At 39.4% G+C, this 23,458-nt stretch overlaps 1 protein-coding gene across 1 annotated transcript in view; it reads right to left on the bottom strand.

Moving 5' to 3' along the window:
* CTNNA2 (catenin alpha 2) overlaps positions 1-23,087 on the bottom strand; it is a 473,612-nt gene extending 450,525 nt beyond the window's left edge. The window contains exon 1 of the mRNA XM_084518226.1: positions 22,956-23,087. The gene's annotated coding sequence lies outside the window, so the exon portion shown is untranslated. The remainder of the gene's footprint in view (positions 1-22,955) is intronic.
* Positions 23,088-23,458: the final 371 nt, after the last annotated feature.

The following is a 23,458-nucleotide window of genomic DNA, read 5'->3' as shown; positions in this document are numbered from 1 at the left end:
AAGCTCTGCCCAAGGTGAAGCTGCACATTGCAGCTCCCACAGCAGCAATTTCTGTTCTTTATTTCACATGCTGCAGTGTGTGCTGTTACTAACCTGATCAACACTGGACTGGAGGAAGAGATGGGAGGAAATTTCAGATACAGCTGAACTGGAACTGATTGAATAAACTTGCTAGTTTTGAACTCCTGGCTGCAATTAGAAATGGGAGAAAACACCTCTCCAGTAGATACAATTCAGAAAACCTACACCAGACACCTTATACTGCTCTTCGTGTTCTGTAACAGCACTGCTTCTTCAAACACAAAGCCTGCAACTTCATACCACGAGCAAAACTGCTACAGCAGTAGTGAAAGCACCACTACTTAAATAGTTAGCAGGGTTTATTATAGCCAGAAAGGAAACAAATGAAATGAGGACAGTTCTGAATAAAACCAACAGAATTATTTCCTGTACCTAATAATAGAATCTGGGTTTTCCTTCTTTCTGGGTGTTATTTTTGGCCTTCCTTCCACATCATCCAATCCAAGTTATATGTAAACCTTCTAGATATCTCACTCTTATGCATTATGATCCATTGATACACCTGAAGCTCAGCTTCCTCCCTTCCTCTTTGCAACGGTACAGAATGTGAAATGCAGGATGATACTATCTGTTAACAGCAGTCTTATTCCATCAGAGCACTCAGGAAACTATTACAAAGATATTTTAGCTTTATTTAGTCAGTGCTTTCTCCAAATTCTTCCACTAACTAAATCACCTTTCTGCATCATATTGCTCACCTTCACTTCTAAAGCTTTTTGAAACTTTACAACAGACACCTCCTGGGCTGTAGTTTAATGAGCTTTTCCTTCTGCAGCAGTGCTGGTTTCAGGAGCATCTACTTATTCTTCACAACCTCTTCCTATCCCTGAGCTGTGCTTCGAGTTTTGCTCACACAGGTATTTGTTCAGCTGAGTAATGAACCAAATGAAACCAAGAAAAAATATCCAGGTTTAAAATGAAGTTTTTGTTTTGTTTTATTTTTTGTTTTTTTGTTTTTTGTTTTTTTTTAAAGAAAGTTAATTTAGCACGGATCAGCTGTGCACAAACAGTTCTAGTAGAGCTCAGGAGGTGGTGCAAAATGAGAATCACCAATAGCAGCTGATGAAGTTAGCCCTGCAGCTAAAGAATTACTGAAAATAAGCCATCAGCATCAGGAAGTTGACTTCAGCTACAAACACCCCATAAAGCAGCTGACTGAATTGTTAAACACCTTCTTAGCACCTTCTCAAAAAGCTGCGTTTGACACCTGGGAGAAAACTTCTCCAAAGATCTGTCTACTCAATGCTTTCTTTCTCTGCTCGTAATAGGTGGTGCAGCCAAGAAAAGGAAAAAATCAGCAATGGTGGGGTGGGGACAGGTTGCTGCCACCAGACCTTACCTTGCCTTGCAATTGGTATGAACTCAGCCTGCTGTGGCATTCCACCGAAATCCTGCTGTTGTCTGTCATTATAAATGGAGACTAAATCTATTTTCATCCTGTATACAGCACTTGGCACAAACCTTTGTCCAAGACTCAAAATCAAAGGTAATAAAATAAGCCAGAATCAGTACCCCATTACCTCCTAAAAATCATGCAAAACATCATTAAACTATACATACAACAACTACGAGGTCAAGTTCTCTCACTACCCTCCACATTTTAGAAAACAGGAATTAAATCTGGAAACACTAGCACAGCATGACCCACTATGGATCAAGTTCTTGCTATATTGACACAGATCTAGGAGGTAAGTTAACAGCAAAGTAATGACAAAAAAAAAAAAAAAAAAAAAAAAAAGTCTTCAGAGATTGCTAAACAGATGTTATTTATCTTATATTGAATGCTAAAAGTCATTAAGAGTGTTCACCATTATACATTGAACTTTGGAATGAACATTTCTCAAACTGTTCCTTCTTTAAGTATACATATAGGATTAAAAGCATAGCAATTATTAAGAAAAATAGTTTTGAGTCCATAAACTATTTTTTTTTTTGTCATCACAAGAAAAACCCTAACCTGACACTTCCTTCTTACTGAACAGAAGGGTTGGGATTTTTCAGTACAACTTTTGCTAACTGCATGTCTTCCTTAACAGGCAGAAAGCCTGTTCAGAGAGCATTTTTCTGCAAGTAAAGTGTGATTGGTTCAACATGGACCTTCCATGTAATGTTCTTATAATGAGTAAATTACTAGGTGATATAAAACTAAAAAACGGCAAAACCATAATGAAAAGCTTAATATGCTTTTTACAGTAATGCTGAAGAAACTGATGCCTTGTTTAAGTTGATCGTGCTTTTACTCACACCCCGAGGCAAACCAGCACAAAATGCAATGAACAGCATGGTTTTATTAAATATATATATATATATATATATATATAAAATGAACAATTTTCTTCTTGGAAAACAACTGACTTGAAGGAACGCTCTAGCCTGGTGACTGCCAACTGACACCTGGTACTACAGGCTTTGCAATTCACACAGGATTTCCTATTACTGACTGAAGGTGAAAGAATCACGAACACAGAGGGAGAAGGAAAAAAAAAAAATCAGTCTTGAGAAGCCAGGAGCACCTGAATTTTGAACAGATGAGAAAAGTACAGCAACTTCATAGGAGCTGGTGGCAAGCCTGCTACACTTGGAAAGCTGTTTGAACATCCCCTCTGCCGAGCCTGCAAGAGGATGCTCAGGACATCCATCAACTTCAAGTAAATTTGCAGGTATCATGAACTAGAAATTCCCTTGTTTGCAGCCATTTGTACCCAGAAACAGGACAGCGTTTGCCTTGTGAAAGCATGCTGTGCAACAGTAGAGGGAATATACTCAGCTTTGCAGATGTAAATCTCTGTTCTTGAGAAGGGTAACGTAAAAGACTATCAAACAAATATACAGAAGTAAGTTGAGTTACCTGGTTTTGCCTCAGCTTCATGGAGGAAAAAGCTGGCTGACCCTTTTGAAAATTCAGAAAAATCCATATGCCAGAAGACAAGTAGAATTTTAACATGGGATCTTTCTATATCTCTTACATAAACAAGTCTGGAGTGCAATGCTTAAAACAGCCATCACTCTACAACTTGACTTTCTGAACCAGCAGAGAGCTATAAACACACAGGGATACAGACTGCATGGTTCCAGAGATACATTGCTAGATATCTCGGTGAGAATCTTCAAAAGTCATTCATCTGGGAAAGACAGCCACATCCATGTGGTCAAACTGCTGAAATCTGAGCTGCTGAAAGTTCTGCAGCTCCAAGTTCTGTAAAGAGTCATTTCAAAATCAGTATGAAACTTTAATATATACACACACACACACACACTAAAAGAATTGCAATTACAAAAAAAAAAAAAAAATCAAACAAGCTTCTCTCTGTCCTGTATGAGGATATGGTAAAGAATTAAAAGTGTTTCTGATGCTATGGTGCTATTCTCAGAAGGAAACTGACTTCATCACTAATGGATCTGAGAAGAATCTGGCAATACAGAATGGAATAATATCAGATAAAAAAATATATATATATATATATTTTTTTTTTTCCATACCTTCAAAGCCAGGACAAAAGATGCAGGGTTGTATTTAGCATTTTTTGCAACCTGTCCAATTGATTACCATTACATTTTTCCTCTGACCATAGAGGAAACTAACATAGTCAACCTGTTTCTTTTTCAGTCTTCGTAACATCTTTCCAGACTGACTACAAGAAGAATCTCACTATAACTGAAAATCCCCTGAAGCTGAGAAAGAAGAAAATGCCTCTTTTTTTTTCATTACTGGCTTTAAAACGTGAGGTAGTTTCTTGCATAAATCCATAGAAATTTGCGAATTGTGATGGGAAACCAGCCTTTGCAGGCTATAGGAAATGCAAGAAGTAAACAGGTGGCAATGAAGTGCTGGGTGTTCAAAAAAAAAAAAAATTAGCTAACAAGCTAACATCGGATTAATTTTCAACAGAAGACATTTTCATATGCAGTTTCCATCTTAATAATGAATTTTTGATCAATGTATCTGAAAAAATAGTATCTGTGAAGATTAAGAGAACAAAGAGGCACAGATAAACTTGAAATAAACTTGAGATAAACTTGAAAATGGCAAAAGAAACCTTTCAGGTCATCAGGTAAATAAGCTACTACAGGGCACCTTGGCGGAATACAGATAGTTTTCAATATAATGGGAAGTGTAGTTGAAAAAAAAAAAAAAAAAAAAAAAAGTGATACTGTCACCTTACATGTCTTTTCAAACAAAATACTACATTAAGCATTAATAACAACTGGCAAAATTCAGATGTCAATCCATCTGAATAATTATAAAGGAAGTTGAAATGAACCCAATTACGCCTCACCATGGAATGAAACCTAGCACTCATGTCAGCTATAGAAGACAAAGAGATCACTACGTGTGATTTAGCACAAAAAAAAAAAAACAACACTCAATAATAGCGACTTGATTCAAGTAATTGTATCTATTTCTTCCAAAACACCTTTGACTAACACTTCAGCCTCAGACACCTCTCCCACAAGCTGCTTCACAGTTAGCAAGGATGCAGAGAATTTCCCTGGCTTCTCTGCTGGGCCTCCTGCTCTTTGACTCTCCTACCTCACTTGTATTCCTGCTGCCAACTCTCTGGAACACTTCTTGCTTCTGAAGGATCTGAAATAGATTCGTTATTAAGTTTTCACGTATTGAATATTTTTGCAGAATTATTTTTGGCTTGCATTATGATATTTTGGGCATTGAATACTTGAACATTATTTGGAAGATACCTCTTGAAAAATATTTACTAGCTTAAAAATAGCCTTTTTTCTACTATTCTGATTTCTCATTATGACTTTTCTTCATTTTCTGTTTTAATGAATATTATTTATTTTCCTTACTGCCTTGAATCACAGAAGCATAGAATCATTCAGGTTGGAAAAGACCTCTGAGATCATCGCATCCAACCTTTACCCTAATACTGATGTCTATCACTAAACCATGCCGCCAAACTCTACATCGACACATTTCTTAAAGACCTGCAGGGATGGTGACTCAACCACTTCCCTGGGCAGCCTGTTCTCATGCCACACGACACATTTTAGTTTTCCTTTTAGTTTCCGTAGAAGCATGTCTTCCTTTATGCATATTTCCTTCTGAAAATTAAACACTATTATGGTTAATTTGGCTTTTCTCCTCACCTCTTTGTAACATCTTTGGACGCTTACTTTTGGACGCTTATATGAATTGAGTTAGTGTGTTTACCTCACTGGTTTCTAAGCTTTCTAGAAAGGGAAAGCACAACCCTACATCATCCCTATGTAGCTCACAGAGGATCACTAGTCCATGGACTGAACTCCTGGTACCACTCTTCACGCTGGTTCTGTCAACATCCTTACATGAAACCTACGATTCAAGTTCTGATATTTTGTATTTTGGACCAATAATATTTGTACAGAAGCCTGCATGCGCTGTTTGGGCTCTTCCTCGCTGTTTTCCACTTCAGATTTGCCAACTTCTTTCTCACCATATGAAATTACCAAGTCTTTAGTATTTCAAAAAACAGTTCTGCGAAGATCCTAATATTCTGTTTTCTACTTCACAGCCCTAGGTTTCACCTCAGTACTTATTCTTCCCTCTGAAATAAATCTCCATGTGGACCTTGACCCCCATGCTGCTCCTCAACCATCCCAAGAGCTTTCGGGACACTCCGTGAGGACTTAACGCCTACAGGAAAAGTCATCACACAGTCCTTACTGTGAAGAAATTAAAGAGTGAACCTGGTCTCCCAAGAGCCCGTGCTGTAATCCACAGTCATTTACATATTCATATATGACTTGGAAGAAAGGAGGTAAAGAGTAAAGAGACTATTTGCTGATAGAAAAAAATAGGTGTTTATAATACTGCAGTATAAATCTTATATTTGGTGACTGGGGGCAAGGCTGCCAGATGAAACTGCATTTTACACCAGTACAAAATATAGTATGAGGCAAAAAGCAAGCCTACTTCACATGTAAAATGATTAAGTAAGCAACTGATGCTGAAGTCTCAGTTGGAAACCATCTGAAAACCAGAGGTTCTGCACAGCTTCGGTCAGAAAAGAAGAGGGATGGGGGCAATACTAACATATCACTGCCCAAATTCATTACAAATCTACATTTTTAATCTTGCCTGTGCTTCCCGCAAATTTGCAGAGCCAATTGCAGTAGAATGTTTTGGAGATGGAGGCGGTAACGTTAACGACAGAAGTTATGAAACATTAATGTAGCTGTCCTCAATTACAAAGTTTTGTCCAGATGCTACCCTGAGATTGAGGAAATCCATAAGCAGCTTGCTATTACAGGCTAGGATGGAACAGCCAGGGAAGAATCAACCCATAACACATCCTCTTTGTTTTCCAACACCACTACAATAATAATACCAGATTTTGCTATTAAACATAGCATTTATAGTCAAAATTATCAAAAAGAGTTGCAGAAATCAACATAGATGTACCACATACATTTGGACTTGTGGAGATTTCACACATTTTGTCAGATGAACTCACATTTCTGCTAAAAATTCTAGCTCTTTGACAAGCTACTTAGTAATCGAGGATCTTCATCAAGATTTTGGGATTCACAGATAACTTTCAAATTTCTCAGGCATCTTAGTGTTTGTCCTTAGGTTTGGGAATCAAAGTTCCTTAAATATCACGAATGGAGACAGCTCCAAAAATGTTTACGCACAGCTACTGCAGATACTCCCAGTCACAGTTCTACTAAATCCAATTAATCCCAATATTAGCAGGTCGACAAATATGAGGGACAGCACTTCACAAGTCTAATTAAAACTTTCCTAGCTTACACATGTTAAAAGTAAAAATATAAAAAAAAATCCCCCAGAACACAATAACAACAAACTACATGCTCTACTTCACAAAGCCGGATTTCATTCACAAATGTATCAGGTTTTATCCTCAACAGATGACTCATGCATATTTGTTCCTTTCAGTCTTCAAACATTCATAGAGCTACAATAATTTGCTTATAAAAAGGAAGGAGGTTTTTTGTTGATTTTTTTAAATAAACTAGGAGCTATGAAAGAGAAAGTATCCAGAAAGTTTGGCCCAAATCTAGAAGGAAGTATCAACCAATTTGTGATAGTGATTGACTGAGATTACTGTTTCATTTATGTTAAAGAAAAAAGCAACAAAAATGTATTTTTAAAAACATTGTTTTAAAACAATACACTATTCTTGGCCAAAATGTAATGGAGAATGCTGAAAACAGTAAAAAATAGAATTTACTCTCAGTCTTTCATCACAGTCTATTTTTCATGTTATTTGACAGGAAGCCACCCTAGCAGCTCCTAAAAAGTAAAAACATAACAAATCTTAGTTTTATTGCCCTTTTCATAGAAAGTTCTTCAAAAGCTCATGTTTCGTCTGTCTTTCTACTCAATGTTCTTTTTTTTCACTTTAATGTTAGCTTTTTTAAACACAGAAGTATTTTAAACTGCCTTTGTGTTTCCCAGTTGCACATAATAGCATCTAACTTCTCTTTCATAAGTCAGAATTCCTTCTACTCATTTTTATTTCTTAACTGCAAGCCAGAAAAATACGTCAATTACTTTTTAATTCCTTATTCTGTACAGAGCAGAAATTTTTGAATTTCAAATCAAACACAGAGGAGGAAATAAAGACAGTTTTAAAAAACAAGACAGCTTCTCACATTAACCGCAATTTCTGTATATGCTTCCTCTATTTTTTCTCAAAACCACTCAAAGACCTTTGATTTTACCTCTGCCGAGGCAGAAATAAAGTCTACAATTCCCTTAAATCATACCATAGGCTACAGACTTTATCAGCCATAACTATTCCTCAAACCTAACTGATTCCAATATCCACAGACCTTCTCTTCAGGGACCATTAGTAAAGGCAGCAAGACCATTTTTTGAAACTGAAGTAATATTTAACCCCCACAGGAGCAGATAAGAGAAAGAGAGAATGAAAAATAAATAAGGACAAAGAACAACAGACCTACACAAGTCCTACCAACCTATGGTAACTGATGCAACTACTCTATTTCTCCTGATCTTCAGCAAACTGAAAAATCACCTCCGCTTCCACAATCTCCAGAGAATGATTTCTCCACATCTCAGTGTAAGTGAGATCTGCGAAAATCAACTGATAAATCGGAGCACAAAATTATTATCTTCACACGTCGAACACTTTCTGTATGTATGCTGCACCATATTTTCTCAAAGGCTGCTTTTCTAAGCTACTTGGAATACAATGGAGACAGATTCATGCTTGCTCTTCCCCTACTTGTTTAAAAAAGTTTATGATCATACCCCATTCCAGCACCTTTTGGTGCAAAACCTGACTTCCACAAGATCTGTGTTTCCCCATCTCAAAAGCAGCCTCAGCTACAGCAAGATACGGTAGATCAGCAGCAAGATAGAGAACTTGGCATTTATGATCATTAAAACTTCTAATAGCCTGAACCAATTATGTGTTCTCAGCCCCCAGGTTAACAGTCTTTTAAAAGCTGCCAGTATTAAACTAAAGAAATAAAATTAAATTTAAAAAGATTATTAAAAAATTGTTTTTCTATACTTCATGTTATACGGATCTTTACCTAAAGGAGAAAGATTGCTATTCTCAAATAACATCTCTGTTTAAAATTGATCACGAGAGCTTATAACGTCCAGTGAGATTACTCTTTTTTTCCCCCTCTCCCCCACACTTTCTCTTTACTGCTGTATTACTATGGAAAAGGCTGGTTCTACTCCTCCTGCAGGTGCCACTGCTTGACAAGTGGATGCAAATTATTCAATACTGTTTAAAGGAGACAGATCTCCAAAAAAGGACCATGTGATCTGCAGGTTTCCAGGTAATAAAAATCCAATCTGAAAAGGCTCCAGTGTTCTTTGCCTCTGAAGTCAGATGCAGAGACAGATGCTGCACAAGTCCAAATGAAGAAAGAGACTGGCTAAACTGTGAGAAAAGCTAAATGTTTGCATCAATACCATTTCAAACCACGTTATCTTAAATAATAATAAAAATAACAAGTTTCATTAAAATCCAGGAGGTGACAAAGCAGGCAGCAGAAATACAGGAGCCCTTCACCATTCCAGAATTTTTATGAAACTGCACCAACATAATTCAGAGTGCTGGACTGCAACAGTAAAGCTGCTGGGAAGCCAATAATAACAGAAAAAGCGATTTGGTATCAACCCCACCTCGGCCAACCTCAGGTGGCTGCTACAAGCAAAGGAGAACCACGATCCCTGCCAAGATGTTGCATATATCCCAGTTGAAAGCACTGATTTGGGCAGAAGGGCTACAAAACCCAGGGGTCAGCAGAAGCAAACCCTGCTGTGGACAGAAGGCGATGTCCTTTCTTGGGGACAGGCAATTGTTAGTAAGAATCTCTTTACAGATTCCCAGCCCCTGCTGGTGGATCTACAAGAAATTAGGTCATTCTTGGCTCCAGGAAGGAGAGCCAAAAATTTTCATTGAAATAAAATCCTCTGCTTGCTAACAACACTCTTTAGATCCTCTTTTCACCACTGAGCGTGCTTTCCCCACGGCAGAGTTAGGGATTTGGGAACAAGCTGCTGGATAAACAGAGTGCATCCATATCCCATTTCCGTGGGGGTCTGAACCCCAGTTCAGACAAGACTATAATGGGGAAGACTGGCATCAAAAGCACAATCAAAAGACAGGGAGAATGGTGCAGTACATCTCATAACCCATCCCTTCATTGCAAAGGGGAAAAACAGAGAAGTGAAGAAAAGAACACACCAAAACCATTGGACCAGGCTGTATCTCAGTTCTACTTTTAATGAAGCCAGGTCTGGTAAAAATGAAAGGGGAAAGGCCGTAACAGTTGTTCTTGAAGCCATGAAGGAACAAAGTTTGCCTTGAAGAACAAAAGGTGAGGCTACATCTGAACATTTTATCAAGTGAAACATTGTAAGGAGCTCCTAAGTGTCTACAACAAAGTTGCCAGTGTATTTAGCACTCACTGCACAGAGAAAACAAATTAGTTCAGAGAAGATGGGAAAGAAAAATTACATCAATCCAGAGCCAGTATTTCTCCCCTGCATAAATAATCCAAGCTTGAACAGTTTTTCTCATATAAATAACTACATTTATAAGAAGCCTCAAGTAAGACGGCTCTTATATCATTATTCACTTAAAAACCACTCCAAAAATTCAGACAAATCACTGCTTTCTAACTAAAAGAAAATAAAATGCACAGCTTGTGGTAATAAACAGCTCATTGTCATCATTCCAGAGAAAGTCATTTTTTCTCTTCACTTAAAAATAAATGTAGTGTGGACTTGTTTTCTTATATTAAACAAAGCACACCACACGAAAACAAAGGGAGTACCACTGCAAAGTAGCAAGGGTCCAGTTGTGATAAGGATAATCCCCAAAACAGAGGAGGTATTTTAAAACTGGTGCCCACCTGGTTTGAGCTTCAAGGGCTGATCTAGAATGGCATGAACAAAACTCACATTCTCAGCATCAACATGAGGTCACCAGGCTATTTGGTAGGTGGAAAAAACATGGATCATGAAGCCTGTGCAATTTAACCACTGGTGCTTACTTCAAGGGACAAACACGACCCCGTGCTCTGACGCTACGAGTGACAAGAAAACTTTCTTAAGACATCTTGTGGATACTAAAGGTGGAGTTAACATTTGTGTTTTAGTTTCAAGGGTTATCCCAGGGTAACTGTGCAGGTTGTTCATCTCCCTCTCTCAGCGCAGGGCTTCCCACGCTGGATAAGCTCCCATCCCCTGCGCTGGACAGACAAAAACAACAACAAAACACAAAAGCCTCTTAACTGGCCAATGATGGAGGGCAGTGTAGCTTCAGTACATCAAGCTGGCTTTACTATCCACAAATTAATCTAGAAACATCCTTTCTATAAAAATAACCGCACAAAGAATGCTAATTATTTACAAAATTGAAGATAACGTGGCCCGTTCCCCAACGGTTCCTAAAGCTGAGGAGTTGTGAAGCGTGGAGGAGAGGCCAACCTGATTTTTATTCATGCATTTCTGTCCTTATCTACATGGCAAACAGAATTATTTTCCTATTTAGCCCTGTCAGGTTTTTCAGGTTTTAAAATAGCTGTTAATGAAATCACAAGCCTTCACCACAAAAAAAGAAAAAAAACAAAGCAGTAACAAAAATAGCAAAGTGACAACAAATACTGGATTGGAGCAACACTGAGAAAGTCTGTAGGAGAGAAAAAAAAAAAGCATCTCCTTACATTCACCAGTCTTGAAATGAAATGCAAGAAATAATAGATCACACTTTGCTAAGGCCTCAACACAATGATAAAAATTTGTTCACACCACTCCTGAAAACTGTCTTTTCCTTTGGCTTAAGCACATAACTTACCATAAAACTGCTCAGCAATAGAACTGTTCAGTACTATAGCAACTATTATATTTGGAAATCACCTGAAGTGTTCATAATTTATTACAAAACACAATAAGGTTGTCTATTTTTCTCTTTTTCCTTGTATTCTGCAAAACTCGATTTTAACATATTCAAATATTTTAAACGTAGAAAACCTCTAATACCAACACAGTTTTCATTAAGCTATTTAGAATTATACAGACACGCAGGCTTTGGACTGAAGTCTGGACTAAGGTATAGCATTAGCAATAAACAAATACCTTCTTTAACAGAAATAAAATGTGCCCTCCCCACCACCACTAGTTTCAACACATTCTTTAACAGTGATTAAAGATGTGCAAGGACTGAACATGGCAGTGGCACTACTGCAACGCAAGAAATTTACATTCCAAACCTTCACCAAATTCATCTATTTTATTTAGTGGAGTCCAAAAGCGAAGACACAACAGCTGGTCTTCAGACACCTAAAGCTTCTCGGAGAAACAAATTACGAAACCTATAGTGACAATGTTCATCGCCCTCAATGTATCTTGTATTTTACCTTGTAATACTTCCAGCAGGACCCTCTGCATTTAGAAACATCAGCCCACAATGAATTTAGATACTTCATACATGATATTCTGCATACCAGACATATAGACCTATAATACACATCATTTAAAGACTACATACCTAATTTTCCTTATCCACTTATCCAAGGAATCTCTGATATGTAAGTATTCTCACCAAATTTCACATTTTTTTTAGTGTACCTTGGCACCATAAGGCTAACCAAGAATTGTGGTTCTTCCTATGGCATTCATCCACCCACGTTAGCACCATCTGAGAGAAACCTAATGAAACATGTTAATATATTGAAATAATTCAATGCCACTTTTTGGCCATTCTGAGATGAGCTGAGGATGCTGGACAACAAGCAAGAAGCCAGGACAGACAGGGCCTGCACAAGACCCAGGACCTAAGTGAAGAGCAAGCTGGATAACATAAGGTATCTACAGCGGCGTGCTGCGAGCTCATGTTAGCTAACTGAGTCCATCTGTAATGTTTTGCTCAACTGGCCCAACATGACAGAACTAGTTTCTCACTTCAGAGGAAGAGCTATCTTTAGATCAAAACAGGAACACAAAATAGCTCATTAAAACGAAAGTTTAAGTAGAATGTATTACCTATTTGCAGCAGCTGAGAAATCAGATGCAAAGAAACACAGTACATACTGGACACTTACTGGTTTTTGTTTGTTTGTTTTTTAATGTTGCAATGTTATAAGATCCCGCTCACATACATCTTACCAGAGCATGTAGCAGGCACAATCAGTACTCACAAGAGCTCTGTGAAGTAACACAGGTAAGATTTCTAATTTTGCAGAGATCTAAGCAACTTGTTACGTATCATTGTAATGCCACACAGGACTAGACTGAACTATACTTAACTCAGAAAACACAGACACATTCCACAGCCAAAGGCAAAGCCAGCACCAGAAGTGTTAGGTTTCATTAATGCTTGCAACATTAATGAAAATTCTGTCATTACTATTAAAAGACCAATGATATTATCTTGCATGATCTGAATACTCAAATGGGTCATTTTGCTAAGATAACCTGCCTACTACGCTGGAAGAGGCCCTCAGCAAAAACAAACCTTTCTGCCTTGTCAAGGAAAAGTCTCTCTTATGTTTTGCACCTTTCACCAAATCGTAGAAACGTATTTCACAAACACAGTTGGGGCACTTCACTTACTACAAAAGGTGCATTACATGAATGCAGCCATAGTGCTGAGAAACAATATGGGTGTTCATTTTTTTTAATGCACAAAAGAAGTTCATTCTACTCAAGACTACTTTTTTCTATTTACATACATGTATGTTCCTCTTATTTTTTATTTTAGTCCTTTCTAAAGTATATTTTATTATGACTGATTTCAAATTTCTTCCCTCACTTAAATGGTCACAGTTTCATTCCAAATAAAATAAACACTTTTTAACAAAGAACACTAATGAAAGAGAAAAACCCATGCCAGTGTAGCCAAGAGCTGAGCGAGCAACATCATAACACTTTAAACCTGGGTATCCAAGCTGTCCAAGTCAGACCACTAAGTTCAAACACACCTAAAGAAAAGTGGTTAAACTACCAATATCTTACACCTTTGGGGAGTGTAGCTAATCCTAATCCTTACAGAGCAGACTCACTCGCATCCTGTTCCAAGAAATACTTACCCATAGTGGATTAAATCCCAAACGTTGATCAGGAAAGGCTCCAGCCATCACAAGTGCTGCAATGTCCTTATGAGACAACAGACCTTTCTTCAGGACATCGCAACCAACAAAAGCAACAGAATGAACCCCATGCCATCTCCAACACTTTTACAGTGCAAAGAACACAAAAATAAAAGGTCCTGATTTTTACATCATTATGGAAAACCAATTAAAAGAAGAAAGTTACCTCTAGCGTTTCCCCTTCCTCCTGACTGATCTTTTTATGGAAAAAAAAATCAGCCAAAAAGCTGCTCTTGGGCTATGCAATGTTTTTTGTTTGTTTCTTTTGGCTGGCTGTCAACCACCCAGCAAAAATAAACTCATTAACCTGACAGGAGACCCGAACACACTCATGTTGTCAGTGCATCTCAGCATCATTTTCACAAGCCCAAAAGCCATCAAACACTTAAAGTTAACCTGACTCCACCCTTAAGATGCAACCAAGTTAGGAAGGGTCTGTCAACCCTAAGACAGTCTCTCGCAGAATCTCAGAAAAGGGAACAAGTTTGGTGCCTGTCAAGCCAAAGCTGTCCTAAAACTAGCAGGAACCAAGGAGAACACGGAGTGCAGAGCCTCAAAAAAGAAACTACGTTCATGCCATCATTACAGCTCTCAACCTCATTCTGTTTGCAAGCCTGCTATTTTTGCATCCAAACCACAACAGTTTTTGTGTGTTAAGTCTGTCCACACATCTATGATTTTCTTCTGCTGCCACCAAATTTGTAGCTTGCTGAATGTGTACCCAGCTTAAAGTGCACATGAAGGCGAGCAATCAGTGGTTTCTACTTAAAAGCAAAAAAAAAAAAGAGGTCTACATAGCTACTACAGTCACTCAGCTTTCTCAGCTACTTGAAGACATTAATTCCGAAGGCTTTTTAGCTATGTTTGCATTTAATGTATGCTTCTATATTACTCTGTCATGTTCGTTAGGTTATGCTGCAGCATTTGAGGTCTCTTGGGACCACACAATACCTCCAGCTGGCGCTCCAAGAAGATCCTGCAGGAAGAGAGCAGATAGTTTCTCTAGTCACAATAAGAAAATTTACATGATAACATAACAAATTAGAAAATACTATTTCTTCCCTGCCCACTGAAGGTGAATACGGAACATACATGCTCACTAGATTTTCCAGTTCTTAGCTGAATTCATAACCAAAAATATTGTTGCTACTAAATACCGAATTAGAACAAGGCAAGCCAAGAAGTATTTGTAAAGCTGCAGAAGATGCTTTGGAAGCACACTTAGGTTATTTAGAAGATGAGGAAAGCAGACAAGGGAATGACAGTATTTACATACAGTTTGATGCTGTTTTCACACAACCACAACCCGTGTAAAAGATATTCCTGCTCAGGACTTGGGCCCTGGCTGCTCCTCAGCACCCAGGAAACTTCATGTGCAGTAGCCTTACACCACCATTGACCCAAAATTCCCAGGACTCAGGCCTGAATGCAAGGGCTTGAATGTATTTGTTCCTACTCTACCCCTCCACAGCCTCATCCTTCTTCATTCATGGACTTCCTGACAATTTATTTTTCTTAGAAGTATTTCTGCCTAGCATCTAAGCACTGGAAATGTAGATTACAGAGATAATAGATACGTTTAAAATTAGACTAAGCAGCTGTAATTCTGCATTTGCATTTCTGACTTGATTATAGTAAGCACTCAAGACAATTTGTATGAGAACCAGAAATGAGTTCATATGCTGTAATAAAAATACATCAATCTCTCTCAGTTTGACCCCAATCAAAAAAATAAAATAAAAAACCCAACATACACACACCAACCTGGTTAAAAAATGTCATTTGTTTCTTTCTAACTGGTAATAAATCATAGCTGCTTCTTTGCAACTCTGGCTCCATTTAAAAAAAAAAAAAAATCACCTGTGGATTTTAATTGCAAGAATTAACTTCACCAGTTTTCCTACATTTTTCAAATGGAGAAAGCATCTTCCTACTTGCAGATTTAAACTGCTAAATTATTTCACGCAGGACTGCTAATGCCAAGGAGTGATAGTAGAAGCTTAGTCAAAAAAAAAAAAGGAAAAATAAATGGCATTTCCAAAGCTCAATTTGTCTATGTTCAAGCACTGCTGGCCCTAAAATATGGGGTTATGTTTTGATTATTATCTGTAAAAAAACAGAAAAGAGATTCTTTAAATATGCAACCTTTCTACTTTTGATATTTCTCACCTGAAACTGTAGTTATTACCCATTTTATAACTTTCCTTCAAAGTGTTAACCATCTTTTGTTATCTAAAGAGTCAACTCTTAAAACCATTACACAACCATATACGAAGAGTTCTGATAAATTCTCTGTCAAAATCAAGCGTAAATAAGCATTTCTTCTACATAAATGTTCCAACACAATAAAAAACATTACTATCTATCCTTTTCTATTTTGGTAAAAATAAACATGGTGGCATGCGTTACATCAACTGCAGCTTTTGCTTCCAGGACTTCAAGCATGAGGTTTAGTCCTCTCAAGAGGAGTTATCTCCTACAGATCTTTTAATTTAATCTAACAAAATAATCAGCTGCTGTATTTCACAACATAGGCCATAAACAAATTTCACCTATGCTCATTAGCCCCATCCTGCTTACAGATGGGATATTGCATCCAGAGGGGGATGTATGATGGTACAGGTATGAAGGATTGACCATGGGTAGCTTGCAACAGCTGATCACGTTTTGTATCATAGAGACCATTCAGTTACCTCTCAAGGAAGCCAGTACGTAATGACACAGAACATCAACTCAGATCTCTATTTAAATTCACACATTTATTTAATATTATCACTTACAAAAAATTCTAAGTTGACTCAAAAGCTAGAGAACACCACTAAAAAGGACATCCTACTTTACCAAGCAGTAAACAAGAAAATATTTCTCAAACCAGTGGAGCAGAAAACAAAGAAACAAAACCTCATCAGATCAATAGCCTGCCCCAGATTATTCAAGCAAGTTAAATCTGCAAATAATTTTTATGCCTCTTTTCAAGAGGTTCTGTTAATGTTTTTCAATATGGCTTCTTTGGAACAAGCACAGTTATTGCTACCATTATTACGATACTATAAGAGAAATAAAACCACTGCCTACTAAAATTTTAGAACAAGACCAGTAGTATTTTTATTCCATAATCTAACTTGAAAGTTCACCTTTTATGAAGAGATTTTTGGAGTTTCTTTTGAAGTTTGAAAAGATTTAGAGTACTGATAAAAACAGTTTCCTCAGCTATGCACACAGTGTACAAAGTTTCTCCATTTAAAACATAAGGAATAAAGTATTTCCCACTGACTGATTTATTTAGAGTAAAACTTAGGGAATTGAAAGCCTCAGCTGCCTCTGCTGTGCTGAAAGTGGTTTTAAGGAAAAATCATGCTATTCCCATACACACTGAGATATACAGGGGAGGTTTTGTTAGTAAATAATAGCGTTAAAAATTAAAGTTGATTAGTTGTAAAAAAGACAAACTGATTAATCCATTTACAAGAAGCCTTAAGTAACTTAAAAGCTTAAGTCCCATTTGCAGAAGTCACCTGGGTGGACACAACTGGGTGGAACCTTGGACACAAATCTCTTCTGCTTTCTGCTTATTAAAGTGGACGTGAAATCTACACTCCACTTAACATTCAAATTGTCTTCTAACATCCTAGTATCCTTTAGGCATTACAAAACATAGTCTTGTTTTTAAAATACATAGCTTCAAAGAAAAGGACAGGGACACCACCGAGAGAAATGTTTAGTAATTATTACACCAGTGATAACAACAGATTGGATTATTTATAAAAAATAGCTTTAAAAAATACTGAATACAGAGATTCTTTCGTGTAACCGCAAAAAAACTACTATTTTTTTTTTACCTCCCAAATGAAAACTCTGAGCTGTTTTTCCTGTGTTACAGGATTCAGCTTCCCTTAACCAAATAATTCTAACTACTTAAGTCTCTAAACTTGGGCAGTGTTGAAAATGGTCCTCCAGTGTTCTCAGTACTAGAATATTAACGCAATGGGTGATGCAACTGAAGAGTACAGCTAGCCAAAAAATATTCCAAAAGAGAAAATGCTGTCAGAAAATGCTGATTTAGCAGAGTTAAATACTTCAAAGAAAGGCATGCTTTTCCCCATCTGGGGAAAAAAAATAAATAAAAAAAATTTGCTGGAAACTCTAAACTTCACCTGCTTGTTCCAACCCAAAGGAAAACACTGTTACAAAGCATGGTAACTTCCCATAACATAAAAACCCTGACTTTCTGTATTGGTAGATGATGGTCTCACAAATTTAATTTCCAAGAGCAGGAAATCTTCTATTATTTAGATATGACTTCAACCTACTCTACTAATCCCAAGAATGCCTTCTGGTATACAACCATAATTTGGAAGCAGATACTTTAGGACTCTCTTTTTGGCTCACGCATGATGTTGAGGAAACCATTCATAAGCAATTTATAGGAAACCATTTATAAGCATTTTACATTTATAAACAATGTATTGCTTTTATCCAGAAAGTGGAGTGTAGAGTGCTGAGCCTGCCCAGCTGAAGATTCAATACAATAAAGTACTGTTAGCACTCTTTGAGATGTATTTAGAAAACATTCAATGGATAAGCTTTTTGGTAACAGCAATCGATACAGATCAGTAAAGTATACCCATATAATAACACAAAAAGAAATCCAGGATTGCTGCTTCAAACTCCAGGAAACCAAAAACAGTCACAAGCAACTCTGCGTAATTCTGAAAATATTCTGGATTCTTAAAATTCTGAATTCCTGTAAGACAATAAACTGGAATACAAGATTAACTTAGTTATTAACCACTTTTTTTAGTATGCCAAAACCTGGCTCCTGCTCTTTGCTGTGTCTTCAACTAATTTGTTACTGCAGCATTAACCACTTTTGTCTCTTTTATATTAAAATATTAACACAGTTATTGTCCAATAACGTTCAAGGTCTTCTAGACTCAGCAGCAGTTTGAGAACACTCATATTCCTAGCACAGTTGATACAGCTGGTGGCTCTTACCCATCAATAAGGGAACCCCACAGAGAGACTGGAGTCTCAACAACTCAGCTTCCTGCCGAAGCTCGATGTGTTGGAAGCCCTCCCTTGGGGAAGTCCTTGCTGGCCAACTGATAAACACTAAAATGTATGGAATTCCTCAAGAAAGCACACCATAACAAATGCTGTGTTGATAGAAAATAAACAAACAGGTTTATGTTAGTCAAGCAGCAGCCCTTAGCTAGCCTCTAAAATACAGCATTTTTGTGACTTATGTTGTCCCCTCCAATCTTTTCTTATTCTATCTTCTTGCATCTTACCCCAAATTAGGTTTTGGGGGACAATTACTACAAACCTGAACCCCAAATGAGTTATGGCCAAGTATGCTGGTGTAATTACTATCAGGTTCATGTTGCTCTTCTTTACTCCTATATGGCTGCCCTGCACATTTCCAACTACATATTGTATTTTATTATATCTGAAACCAAAGTATGTCCTACCCTCTGTACTCACTATGAAAAAAGGATGGAGGAAATAAATAGCTTAGCTTCCTTTAGCCAAGCCCTGAAACATGCTATATTAAAAGCAAAAGCCTACTTTGCCCTGAAATACAATAACTTGTATACCTGAGTCATTATAGAGAAAAAAAAAAATCCTATACTCACATGTTCAAACAGCATAACAGCATGTAATACCTAGAAGGCATTGTCATAACTGCTCTAATTTGGCAACAAAACACATTTCATTAAATGCTGTTATTAGAAGAAACCATACATAGCAAGAAGAAGAGTTTTAAGAGATCGCAGATAGTTCTTGAATCAGTAAATGTAAAAATTGATGGCTGAGGCTGAAAACACTTCTTGGCAGAAGGGAAAAATAGCAGGGGGCTTTGTAAGAACAAAAGGCATCTCAGCCCTGACAAAGGTGTGCTACTGAGCAGGGAAGCCAATCTCCGCTAATAGTGCAGAAAGGTCAGACGCATTCAGTAAGTAGCTCTGCATTTGGAAAGAAATGAGATGACTTCCTCGTGTCTCATGGGAATGATGAATTACTTCTTCAGCCTGTTACATGAACAACACTAAAACAGCATTACTCTGCAACGGTTTTGGTCAGCAAGACCAAAAAGGGTCACCATGGAGAAAGATTCCCTCAGAAGTGTCTGAGGAGATGCCTACCCCACCGATAAAGATTTTTAATAGGTCTGAAAATACCGGGGAAATTCCAGAAGCATGAAAGAATGCTAATGTTACAACCGTGCTCTATGGTTGTAAAACAAAAAAACAGTGAGACAGTGTTTATAGCTATAGCCAGGTTAGAATGATGGCAGTCCTGAGCAAAATAATAAAAAACATAACCACCAGTATGCATGTATAAATTTTTATGGCACTTGGTATGGTATTCTGTAGCAGTCTGATTACAAAACAGCACCCAGTAACCAATTCTTAACCTGTTTAAGGGACATCTCATAAAGAAATAGCTTTCAAGAATGCATCACAATGTAACTCCCCAAAGCAATTCCCCAAACAGAGCCAATACCATGAAACACTTTTTCAATTACTTGTAAGTAGACATGATCACTTACAACAAAAAAAGAAAAATAAAAAAAAAAAAAACGCCCAAGTTATAGATTGATTGAATGCTACACAACTGAAATAAATCAGTTGCAAAAGCAGGCAAGAGTGTTTGGTATACTCAACATATGCTAGGAAAAAAAACTCTTAAATAAAGTTACATCCAAAGTTACAAAGCTACAACCAAGAAATGTGCTCTACTTTACACTCTTCTGGAAAGAAACAGTCCTGCCAAGGGTTTGTGAGGGTGAATGTTAGCAGTAAAAATGAGACTAAACTACAGTGCTGCAGCCAAAGGGTTAATATGTAAATGTGATCTATAAACAGAAGAGTAATGTTAGCGAGGTAATATTTAAACTCACACAACCCTCCTGAGACAAGGCATTGGCATGCTGCACCCAGCTCACATTTTCACAAAAATGTTGAAAAAGTGGATTTGGGAAAAAAAAAAAAAAAAAAGCCACCGAAATTGACTAGTGAGGAAAATGTGTGCAGTGACAAATCTAATAATAAAAGAGTCTGTTTTTATAAACAGAAGAGAGAGGAATTACAGGGTACTAGCAGATAAACACATCCATGGTAAGAAAATACTTTGAGTTCTTTAGCACAGAGGAGAAAGGCACAGCAGCAACCAGCGACCGGGAGCTGGAGCCAAATAACTTAACAAGCAGCGGGTTCCCCACCTCTTACCGTCTTCCGATCAAAATTCCATTTTTTCCTGGAAAATGTGTTTCAGCCAAATGCAAGTTATTGCACTCAGAAGTAACTGGATAAAATCCAATTGACTGTAACAGTCAAGAGGTCAGAGTAGAAGATCTAATTGCTTCCTTTGGCTTTAAAGTCTCAGTCTATGAATACTCCTGGTTTTCAGTTTCAAAGGCGTTTCAGTAGTAGCATGCATGTTCAGCATTAATATTAAAAAAGCGCTTTCAAAAATCTGCATAAATTAGGGTTGCATTTCCATGCAGGGCTCAAGTGACATGAGAGCTTTCCTGTGGAGGCTTTTGTCACCAGCAGAGCCCACTGATGGCATTACAGCTACCTTACCCACACCACAGCTGAGGGGATTTCTGCAGCAGTCTGTAAACAAAGCTTTACACAATTGAGTGCAAAAGTTCACCCTCCGGGGCAGTACTTTTTCTCTTCTAGAAAGAATTCCCTTTGACCTGGAGTACAAGGAGCTTGCTACAATACATAATATTAATCATGGAAACAATAGGTAGAAGAGAAAAGGAGAAGCACTGCGAGAGCCACAAAGCCAACCGGCTCTGTTGTGTGCACCAACAGCGTTTGAGGCTGCTCCTATTGATGCTACTTCTCCACCTTGTGCTTCAGCACACACCGCAGTCGCTGCAATCTTGACAAGTTAACACAATCAACATTTCTCAGGGAATACACGCCAAGGTAGAGGAGAACATGCAGGGGTTCACATCGTTAGGGCTGACAGAGTTTTGCTATTCAACCAGCTGCTGCAGCATCTATAGTTTGCCACAATAACAGGGGTTTCCAAGTGTTTATCCCCACGAAGCACAAACAAACTTCTAGCTCAGCAAACAGAAGCCTGAACAGGCTGAAATTGCCTGAAACACGCTAACTACCACAGAGATGTGCCACTGCACAGCTGAGGAGGCACGAAACCACCGAACCATGCCAAAAATCACCCGTGACACCTCCAAAAGCAAGCTGGCATCGCGCCGCCAGCCCGGCACGAGGGAGCACGTCCAGCCCCTTACCCCACAGAGGAGCAGGTGCATGCTACGCACTCCTTGGGATAAAATATGTTGAAGTTACTTCCCCAGGCACTGCCACAGCACAAACAAGATCTGTCAGCAGGGACAGAGCCTCGCTGCTCCCCACCGCCGCCTCCAAGCAAAACTTCTTCCACTCCATCAGCCTCCCAACGCTTCAAGGGACCACCGCCTCGTCGCCAAAATCCACCAAGCATCACCCAAAGCCCGCTCCATGGTCGGACAAAGCCGCCTCTTACACCCAGCAAACTTTCCTCCGACAGGAGCTGCACGTCACCCAATGGAGCCGGCGGGGCTTCAACAGGCCTAGAGGGCAGGGATGGAGCGGAGGGAGGCCAGCGACCACCGCCCCCTCCCCGACCCTCGGGCGCGAGGAGTGCGGCGGTGGCCGCACACGATGGGGACGCACCAGGATAAAAGGCAGGAGGAGATCTCTGACGCCTGAAGAAAGGAGAATAATCATAAATTGCTCTTAGCACGGAGCTGGATTTCACCTCGAAGTGACGCTAGGCAAATAGATGGCGAAGCGAAGCAACACACCTTTGACCCTTTCTTTTCTTCCCTAAATATAATCCCCCTCTTCCCGTCATACGCGCAGCACCGAACGAGCATTAATTCAGATCCGTTCTTTAAAGAAGGGGGGGATTATCTCTGTCTGCCACCGGCTCTCCCCGGCTCTTTTCCCTCTCCGAAAATTAAAAATGCTCGTTAAAAATAAGAAAGGAAGGAAGGAAGCATTATTTCTGGTGGGTGTGAAACGTGGGGACGGGGAGAAGGAGTCTGGGGGATGGGGAGGAGTGGAGAAAGGTGGCTAAGGAGAGAAGAAAGGAAAGGAGGACCAGGAAGGATGAGGGGAAGGCGAGATAAGGGGGAAGGAGGATAAGGAAAAGAGGATGAAAGGAGCTCGGGGAGGGGGGGGGGGAAGGATGAAAAGGAGGAAGGGATGAGGGGAAGAAAGGATGCTTTGCCCTGGCCTCACCTCAGCTCGGTGGGTGGGGGTGGGAGAACCTCTCGCCGCCTCCTCTTCCTCCTCCTCCTCCTCCTCCACCACCACCTCCTCCTACTTCTCCACCTCCTCCCCAGCAGCGACGGTCACCGGCGGGCTGGGTGCGCGGCTCCGGCTCCCTCACACGGCCCCCGCCTCCCGTTCGGCTCCGGGGAGGACCCGGGAGCCGCCGCCGGCCTCCCCGCGGCAGCCACTCGGGGTGGAGGCTGCGCGCCTGCGCCTCTCCGCTGCTGCCTCCAGCGGGAGGCCGCGCCGGGCTCCGCCGCTCGGGGGGCGCCGGGGCTGTGGGTATGGAGACGGCGTGAGGGAGGGACGGGGGGAGGATGGAGGAGGAGGATGGAGGATGGAGGAGGAGGTGGTACGGGGCTGGGGGTGTGAGGGGAGGGAGGCGCCCGAGGGAGGCCGGCAGGGGGAGGGCGAGGCGCAGGTGGGCGGCGGGGGGCGATGGGGATAACGGGGGGGGGGGTCGGGGGATA

Source organism: Aythya ferina, assembly GCF_964211825.1.
Source record: "Aythya ferina genome assembly, chromosome: 4".
In the NCBI taxonomy this organism is placed as follows: domain Eukaryota; kingdom Metazoa; phylum Chordata; class Aves; order Anseriformes; family Anatidae; genus Aythya; species Aythya ferina.
The sequence above is the reverse complement of the archived record's forward strand: the minus strand, read 5'-3'. Positions and strand labels throughout refer to the sequence as shown.